Raw genomic sequence first — 10,336 nt, forward strand, 5'->3', positions numbered from 1 at the left:
ACAGCATTATAGACACTGGTCATTATACAGCATCATAGAGAGGCACTGGTCATTATACAGAGATACATGACACCCCTGTTTTTATGTCATTCCAATATATTGCTGTTTGAACCGTCCTCTTTATTGCATTTCAGAAAATGTGGCCATCAGCTAAAATGAGTGTAGAGGAGAAGCTTGTGAGTAATGCTAGGAGATCTTAATTATTCTGCAATAGCAGAAGATGTTTGTTACAAATTAAACAATAAAAACACATTATAAATAAACCATCAATTAGCAAAATGGGCTGCGTGGCGTTCCCCTGCCGCCGGGTGATATAACAGAACAACATTTAATGAGTCTGAGACAGTTACATACAAAGCCCCCTACAGCGGGAGGATGCACAAGACGTAACAGTACAATTATTGTTACAGTCAGCTCCATGGTAATGGACTCAGAAAACTCTCACCTATTTAATCAGATTTGATTGAACATAATGGAATAAAATTATATTTTGGTCCAAAAAGACTCCAGATCTCACTCGATCTATATCTTAAACATTGAAAGCAACGAGGTCTCAGGAGTCTCCTTGTAGCCCTGGTGTGTTAACAGGGATACAGATGAACTGTTCCCGACACTTAATTAATCTTCCCCGACACCCCATTTAGAAGGAATTGTACTCTAGTGCGATAGGCCTCACCCCCCCCCCCCCCCCCCTCAGCAAAGAAGGGGTTAGTCCTAAGCTGCAGTAGACACAAAGAAGTATGTTCAGTGTTATGGAAGTTGTCGGGGGGCCTCTGTACGGAGACCTGCTCCAGGTCTGGAATGCACTGTGCTATAAGCTCGCCACATCCTAAATCTCCCCTTTGTCTACACTCAACGTGTAATGTGAGGCTGGAGTTTGGAAGGTGCCCGAGAGGTGCAATGTGTTGGGGAAATGCGAGATGCAGGAGGATCATAAAATCTGCAGATGTTTTGGCGACACAGACGTTCTAGAAATGTAGTAAACACCACATAAGACGTATTTCTGTGGAGCGAGTTAAGCAGTTTGCAGCTACAGAGAGGCTAACGGGCCATCTATGCAATCTGCTTCCAGCCCTCCAGCAGCCAAGGGATAAAAGGAGAATTCTAGTGATCCCTATTTTAATATCCTACCCTCCAGGGAATATTGGAAGACATTGGAGTGCCGGAAAACCCTTCAAATACCTGCTCTCTGCAATTTAAATACGTATCTTTAGTTGTACAGCGACCAGTACTTTAAACCTTGATATGTTATTGCACCAATGATTGATAACTTTAATAGACTCAAAAGTGTTAGCTGATATAACAAATGAATTTAGATTCTTAATATATGGTGTCGATTTCTGCAGAATATTCAGAGAAGTATGGATTTCAACAGGAAGTTTACTCCAGATGAAAACATCAATTCAAATTTTAGAACGAACAATAATTCTACTGTTTTATTATATTTAATGGCGGTCGTACATTTTAATAAATCTCAGCTGGTGGTCACATATGCAGTGATCTTGGTCCTATTTGGTCTAAGTTAGGCAAAATGACCAGCAGGCCTGGAGATCTTGAATACAGATCCCATGTTTGGACTTTGTCGGAGGTTTGCACAATCAGTTTTAGCCGGATCATAGACACAATACCAGCTAATCAGCGAATTTGGTAGCATTTGACCAACTTAGGTCCACAATATATTGCACGTGGACTACATAAACCAGTGGCTGAAAGTTCTACACAGCCAATAATGGTTACATCGCGGATTCAACGGCTGGCTGCAAAGGATGAGCCCTTTGAGATCGTTCAGCTGGATCCCAACCAGATCTGTATAATCTGCTCTCCTAAATAAAGTGATGAGGATGAACCGCCAGATCACATTGTGTGCGGCCACTTTTATACTTAATAGATGGAATAATGTCATGGGCAAAAACTGATAGCACTGGAGTAAACCACATATTTATTACAGTTAAAAAAGTGGACTCCTACACCCTTGTACTAATATAATTTAAAATTTGGGACAGTATCTAGGGTGTCACATTTCTAGGGGCAGGAAGCTGTCCTTTATTTTCTAATCACTGTTTCATTACGTATGCTTGCCAGCCAAGCCTACAATTGTTTACATTTCTGGTAAAATACACTTGTTGTATTCATATAGTCTATGGAAGGTGTTGGGCCACAGAAGTTCTGCCGTAATGAAGAGGGAGGGAGGAACAACAAACATTGTCTACAAGAGTAAAATAGATAAGATTGACAAGCTGTCAGTCAGTCTGTGTCTGCTCGCTCAGTGAGAAGCCCCTCCCACCTGACACAGAAACCTGCTGCAGAGGAATGACAGACATAATTAGTTACCTATAAACACTCCAATTATTTCATATATAATAAATTAAGGGCTAATAATAATAACAAATCAGTTGCGAGTGAGGTTCCAGAATAGTAAGGCAGAATATTACTTGCCTGTATTCCGGATGTCCCCTTTTTTCATACAGTTACAGTGGAAGCCTTCCCTGACCATGGCAGACTTTGGGGGGCCTCCTTATCGTGTAGAACACCAACTGGTCTTCTGCATTTATGTTTAGCTTATGGAACTCCTAAAACCACATTTTTAATAACTTCCACTAATATCGCTTTGTTAAACAACGGGAGAAATAGACATTTATACTGATATTTACTATAGTCAGTGAGGTTACTCAGTCCATGATCATGGAGCACAGTATAATGATCTGTTAATGTGCATCTCTATATATTGATGTTATTGCAACATTTTAACTCACGTTGATTATTTACTCAGTTCGTCAACTGTTTCATTGTGGAATCTGTGGACTTTGATCTTAGTTTTTCTCCTCCACTGCAGAGGGCTGGCAAAGGTTGGTATTAGGGGGACATACAAGGAATTTGTCCTGTGTTTACACTTTCGGGTAATTATGGAAAGACTGCAGAGGGAGCAAGTTATGATAAGCCGGCTGTCGTATCTATCACTCGGTGTCAGACCCAACCAACAGCCACATACAAACCATAAACAGTGACTGCACCGCTGAGCAGGGGCGGAACAGAGCATCAAAGGACCGCATGGGAAGAGGCCTCCACTCTACTCGTGTGAGTGAGGACCACAGAGGTTGGGGGAGGCAATCCAGCATTGCCAGATACCCCCTGACCTCCGGGCCCCGTAATACAGCAACCCCTTTAGTTCGGCCACTGCTGCTGAGCCCTTGTCTATGAAAACCACATCAACCCCCGTGGGCAACAGCCCCTTTGCCTTCATCAGCAACATTTTGCTTTTACATTTGTCTAAGTCAGATGTAGGAAACTTGTGGTGCATTCGTTGTTTTTAAGCTGCCCCAACAGATGCCAACCTCTACCCTAAGAGTATCGCAGTGTGTGTAATACATTATGTGTCGTATATTTATAGAATTATAATCAGGGCATTTCCAGCGTGGTGTGTGGGCACGCAGCCTTCCACACGGCACCGTGGTGGTGACGGAGATTTAATGGGACGTATTTTACACCTTCCAGTTGCATTTTGGCAGAAAATCAATGTAAAACAAACCTAAATGTCCCCTCACTCTGATGATTAATTAAAGCCATGAATTAAGCTTTATATAACCATGCGAATATTAAGACGTATCTGCAAACCATCGCAGCCAAGTACAGGTGGAGCTTTGGAGACAGCTCCCAAGACTGTGAAGCCAGGTGGACATTGTGGCTCTGCACTTTCTGCAGTTCATACATGACTCTCGTACATGTTGGACACACTGATTGTCCATCATGAAATACTTTACAGTATATAACGTTTAGCCCCTGCTTGATACAAGACACACCTCGTGTCTCTCATCTTCATGGGCTGAACATTGTGGTCTCTTAGACCCGATCTTCTCTCCCGCTTTCCCCTGTTCATTTGATTGTTGATCTATTCTTTCAATATATTTCTGTAGATCATAAGTAGTCCTATCTGTCAGCCAGGATAGCAATATTAGCTCTCGCTGCCGGACTGTCTCCTAGTACAGCAGAGTTGTAGAAGTTATGGTGACTAGGAAGCCAATCTTCCTTATAGGTCCAGCAGGGGAAGAAGAAACAGTGCAGAGAGGAGCCTGTAAGTAAAATACTGAGGGAGGGATCAGTAAAAGCAATTTCTTAAACAGCCATCAAATTTCAATGGCAAGTCGTGCGGATTATACCATAAATCAGATGAAAGAGGTGGGTTATCAAGGAATTATCCATTTAAACAAAAAAAAAAAAATCACAGCAGGATTATTGTTGGGAGAATAGTCCTTTATAGCGATATAAATATGTCTTATGTCCTAGCAGAATTTGCACTGCACATAAACCTAAACATAAAGCTGTCAGTCTAGTTAGCAAGAACATAACAGTCAAATGCATAATCTGTACAAACGATGGGGCTGTTTGGGAGAAATAGCCCTTTTTATTAAATAGAAATAATATTAATTTAATGTCTGGGCTGGTGTGCGTATGGGGGTGGGGGGTAGTCTACATATTTAAAGGGCATGCTTTCAATGGGTATGATGTATGTAGGGAGAAATATATACATATAAAAAGGGAATTCTTTCAATGTTGGTAACAGCTTTAGTTCAGGAGTGGGATTAACTGCATTTGACAAGTGGGATAAACGGACATCTATTTTATTTTGCAAATCATATATATTTTTAAATCAGTTATATTTCAGTATAACGGGATTAAGGTATCCATACGTCGGAGAGTTGCTCTGTTCAAAAGGTAGTTTAATGCATTTTTAATACTTTGTTTCATTAGTTTTTTTCAGATATTAGAAGTTTGTGGAGTGACAAATAATTATCACTTATTATCATCCTTACTCCTGAGGACGGGTTGTGAGGGACAAAGCCAAATTCGATGGGTTGGAGAATTCAGAATCGTGAAGGAGGAAACCCAAGTCCATAAACAGGCAAAATAAACACCAGCAGAGAAACAAAATTCCAACTTTGCTTGTGCAGATTGATAGCAGTCAGAGCATTATAAAGTGAAGTCTGAGTCCTAATTGACTTGACCTTTAGAAAAGTGCTGATTGCAGTAAGTGAAAAAGAATGTGCAGTTATCAGTGTTGATGGTGCACTGCCACCTGTCATCTCTAGCTAGTATTGCGGCGTGTCCTCAGACTGCAATTATGAGCGTTGAAAGTGCTCTGCCCCCTGTGGCCTGTAGCTGGTATTGCGACTGTTGGGTATATTATATTGCCGTTCATCATAAGAATCAATGATACCTATAATGTTTACATATAAAGAACATGAAAAAAGGCCCCGGTTAGCAGAAAACACTTTCTCTCTAATCCCGTATTTATAATCTGAATAATGTGCAGTCAGAAAGCCCTGCAGGCCTCATTTTGTGCTAGGATTAAAGCCAGCTAGAGGATGCAATTTTGCACCTTGGCTAAACCATGTTGCACTGCAGAGGAACAATTGTAAAATGTGCAGACATATTTAGAGTTGTCGGAGAAGCGTGTCCTAGGTCAACTCTAAATATAAAGCTGCGCAGTATTTATGTGTTTACATGAAAAAAAATACATCATATTCACATCCTTGCATAACAACAATGTTTTGTCCAAGTACAAATTTGCGCCTTTAACTGGAATTGCTTCCAACTCTAAATGGAGCCCTGTATGTCTAGATTGGCTGGCAGCGACCCACATTTCACACAGTCTTTAAAAGCATCCAAACGTAAATCTTAAAAGTAGTCACATTTCCTAGACATTATAAAAAAAAAAATCTATACAATTTTTTTTCAACAATTTGTGCAAATAATTTCGTACTCAGCTGCGATGTCTGCCAAACAGCCACTTAATAAAGGAGTTACCCCAAATGTACGACCAACATTCTCCCCCGAGATGCTGGGGATGTCCAGGCAACCGTCGAAACCACTTTCAGATTCTTTGCATCTTCTGTTTTCCAGCTCGCGTTGCCATGTTTTGGGCGGGCGTCGGAATATCACATCTTTTCCACCCCTCCCTTAATTTCTATCTATCAACAAAAAATGTTTCCAGCGACCTTTCCATCACATTAATCCTCCTCGATCTGCAAGTCACAATATATTGCCAGGTTTCATTATAATTGATTTACTAACATAATATAGAGCATTGTTTTGTAGCAATGCTTAGAAGGTGTAGGAATAATCCATGAAATCTAATATCTGGCATCTGCCGAATGTTTCAATTCTTGCAAGATAAAGCATGCTTTATGTGTAGTCTTGTATACACATTGTATTTATCTGTAGTTCTGTTTGTGGATAGACAGCGTCCATTTGGTAATATATTTAACTATTTAGTCCTAATTTAGAATTTAAGCAGGTGGAATGCATTAATTTTTGTTTCACACAGTAGTAAACCCTCAGCTTTCCTCCATTAGTTTTGTTGGAGCTTTATATCATTATTTTGTGATGTTGTTATTTTCAGGTCAGATGGGTGTTTTGGAATGAAGCAACACTCTGACCATCAAAGCAATTGCGTCAGGAGTCAGCGTTCATGATAGTGAATGAGGAACATTGTCCCCTTGGCAGACTAAAGCCAATTCCCTGTCAAAGTGCTACATTTATTGCATGATACAATAACGGAGCGGATTATCGGTGTAGAACGCCGGGTTTCCTGGTCAGGACATAGCGTCAGTTTGAAATGCTACATGTTAACCTAGCTCGTTCCCTCTTCAAAACTGCCATGATATACATGGTGCTGCTGTTATTCTAAATCTGATTGGCTACAGCTCTGTGTCTTTTTTCTGTCGGTTGAAGATAAATTGTAGTGGTCTATTCCTTTCAATTAGAGATGCTCAGGCTCGGTTCCTGGAGAACTGAACACACCCGAAACTTAGGGGATCCGAGTACGTTGCGCGCCCACGAAATCGAAAACGAGGCAAAACGTCATTGTGACGACGCCGGATCTCAGGAGTTTTTAATTCCTTTTTAAGATCCAACATAGCGAGGGGTGGGAGGGAGGACGGACCCCCATTTTTCTTTTCTGCCACTGCTGTGTGCCAATGTGTCCTAGATGTGCTAGGAACTGCCGTGTGTTTGTGTCATTGCTCTGTCGCTTACCATCCAGACAGGTCGCTGCAGTATTTGTCCGAAAGTGTATGAAAATAATATTGTGACCTGTGAGGTGGTCAAAATTGACTGCAAATGACTTGAAATTAGTGTTATTGAGGTTAATAATAATGTAGGAACAAAAAAAGAGCAAAATTATGTGATTTTAGCATATTTTAGGATTTTTTCTAAAAAATCCAAAACCAAAACACGAAGCTAATGCAGATCCAAAACCAAAACCAGTTCACGGGGGTCAGTGAGCATCTCTACTTTCAATTAATCCCACATCCGCATGCAAAGTTTTGTGGTCTGAGAGTCTCAATAAGCGTTCTCCATTGCAATAATAAACAATAAACTACATTATGTGTGGCTAGGAGGCAGCTACAAGTGTGTATCCACTATATTGAGAATTTTGTTTATTTTTGCTTACCCTACATTAAAATTGTCCCTGTTGATTTTTGTTCCCCAACCACGAGCATAGCCAGTGACCAGAGTGAAGGTTCATGGGACCGAACAATAAGATTTTTGGCGTGCGCAGAGCACACACCTCTGACTTCTGCGCGCACGTCTCTTACCAATCACATCAAAGCATCTTATACAGACTAAGGGCTAGATTTACTAAGCTGCAGGTTTGAAAAAGTGGGGATGTTGCCTATAGCAACCAATCAGATTCTAGCTTTCAATTATTTAGTACTTTCTACAAAATTACAGCTAGAATCTGATTGGTTGCTATAGGCAACATCTCCACTTTTTCAAACCTGCAGCTTCGTAAATCTAGCCCTAATTCTGTCTTGTGAATTGTGTTTGCTGTTACTTAGTTGCAATTAGCAAGAAGAAAGAAGGAACAGATGACTACGGTCACTCATTAGTATGTAGGATTTTACAACAGTGCGGTTCAAAAGTAATAAGATAGAAATAAGTATAGCTAGACACCTGGTGGTAGTATAAAGATAAAGTGTTAATGTATTACAGCACTGAAACAAAACATGACAAGTCGGCTGTAATGGAGATCTCTGCCACGGTGCAAGTATAAATATTTAATGTAAAGGAAAGGGAGGTAGCAAAGTATAGGTAGATTTACATGCTTTCCATATTAATTATTAGTTATTAATGTTTCCCGGTTGATAGGTACAGCCTTGTATGTTGGTAAGAGGACTTGTGACAAGGACTGAGGTCAAGAAGACTGACCACACGTTCAGGGAAAAAAAGACACAGTGACTCCCACATCAGGGACATTAGCAAATGTTACGCTCTGGGAACAAAGTGCAAGTAACATGAAATTCCTTGGACCACAAGACATTTACACTAGATACACCCTTCTCCATTTCATAAAACAATTTTAGTTCCACTTCAGTTAATGGGCTGGAGTGATTAGTTTAGTGTTACACCGATAAGATTAGGGCAGCACGGTGGCTCAGTGGTTAGCACTTCTGCCTCACAGCACTGGGATCATGAGTTTGGTTCCCGACCATGGCCCTAGCTGTGAGGAGTTTGTATGTTTTCCCCGTGTTTGCGTGGGTTTCCTCCGGGTGCTCTGGTTTCCTCCCACACTCCAAAAACATACTAGTAGTTTAATTGGCTGCTATCACAAATTGACGTGTGTGTGTGTGTGTGTGTGTGTGTGTTAGGGAATTTAGACTGTAAGCTCCTATGGGGCAGGGACTGGTGTGAGTGAGCTCTCTGTACTGTGCTGCAGAATTAGTGGCGCTATATAAATAGATGATGATCTCAGACCTACGAATATCCTTTAAGTTCAAACCAATTTTCATCTCAACACAGACGGAATGATTCTGCTGGGTAGGACGTGGTTAATGTCCATTTTGGCGCCGTTAGAACCTATAGACACAGACTGATATTGGAGAACACGGCTTATTATTGATCCTATGGACATAAGTGGACACCAGCGTGATGATGTAAATGGCGACTTCCTACGTTTGCGACGCCCTCTCCATGATGTGAATGGCATCAACAATATGCCACCCATGACGTCTTTTCATACCTAAAGTCCTGGAAGCGAGGTATGAAACATAGGTACGTAAGCAGATTACAAGCAGCACCATAAACATGAAGATCCTACCACAGATATATATCTATATTATTAAGCGAGGGAAGACGTGAATGGAAGTGACATTTCATTATATTCTCCTCCACACGCAGGTGTTGCTGTTAGTAGCCTACGGCCACAGAGCTCGTACCTGGTACATGTTCTGTATCACGCATAGCGACAACCCTCTGTGCAGCACAAATATTACCCTTAGTTACGAAGCTTTGTTACATAATACACGTATACCCGTGACTACAAGGGGCACGTAATCCACCATATCATTATACATAAAATGGTGTTATAAGTATCAAGTTATAGCTCCACGTTCGTAGTGAAGGGAACCAAGTTGGTTGCTTAAGGAATAGATCATAGTTAGGTTCTGAAATGGAGGAGAGAGAACTGTACAGAGCACAAACCAGGGAGGAGAGAGAACTGTACAGAGCACAAACCAGGGAGGAGAGAGAACTGTACAGAGCACAAACCAGTCTCCTGCTCTAACCCCTGACATTAGTGTGTAGTAAGTGGTGTGAGATCCCTGCTGCTGTGTGACCTATCTACTGACACAGTGCTGGGAGGAGAAAGAACTGTACAGAGCACAAACCAGGGAGGAGAGAGAACTGTACAGAGCACAAACCATTCTCCTGCTCTATCCCCTGACATTAGTGTGTAATAAGTGGTGTGAGGTCCCTGCTGCTGTGTGACCCGTCTACTGACACAGTGCAGGGAGGAGAGAGAACTGTACAGAGCACAAACCAGGGAGGAGAGAGAACTGTACAGAGCACAAACCAGGGAGGAGAGAGAACTGTACAGAGCACAAACCAGGGAGGAGAGAGAACTGTACAGAGCACAAACCAGGGAGGAGAGAGAACTGTACAGAGCACAAACCAGTCTCCTGCTCTAACCCCTGACATTAGTGTGTAGTAAGTGGTGTGAGATCCCTGCTGCTGTGTGACCTATCTACTGACACAGTGCTGGGAGGAGAGAGAACTGTACAGAGCACAAACCAGGGAGGAGAGAGAACTGTACAGAGCACAAACCATTCTCCTGCTCTATCCCCTGACATTAGTGTGTAGTAAGTGGTGTGAGATCCATGCTGCTGTGTGACCCGTCTACTGACACAATGCAGGGAGGAGAGAGAACTGTACAGAGCACAAACCAGGGAGGAGAGAGAACTGTACAGAGCACAAACCAGGGAGGAGAGAGAACTGTACAGAGCACAAACCAGTCTCCTGCTCTAACCCCTGACATTAGTGTGTACTAAGTGGTGTGAGA

The sequence above is a fragment of the Mixophyes fleayi genome, chromosome 7, assembly GCF_038048845.1.
Source record: "Mixophyes fleayi isolate aMixFle1 chromosome 7, aMixFle1.hap1, whole genome shotgun sequence".
Lineage (NCBI taxonomy): Eukaryota > Metazoa > Chordata > Amphibia > Anura > Limnodynastidae > Mixophyes > Mixophyes fleayi.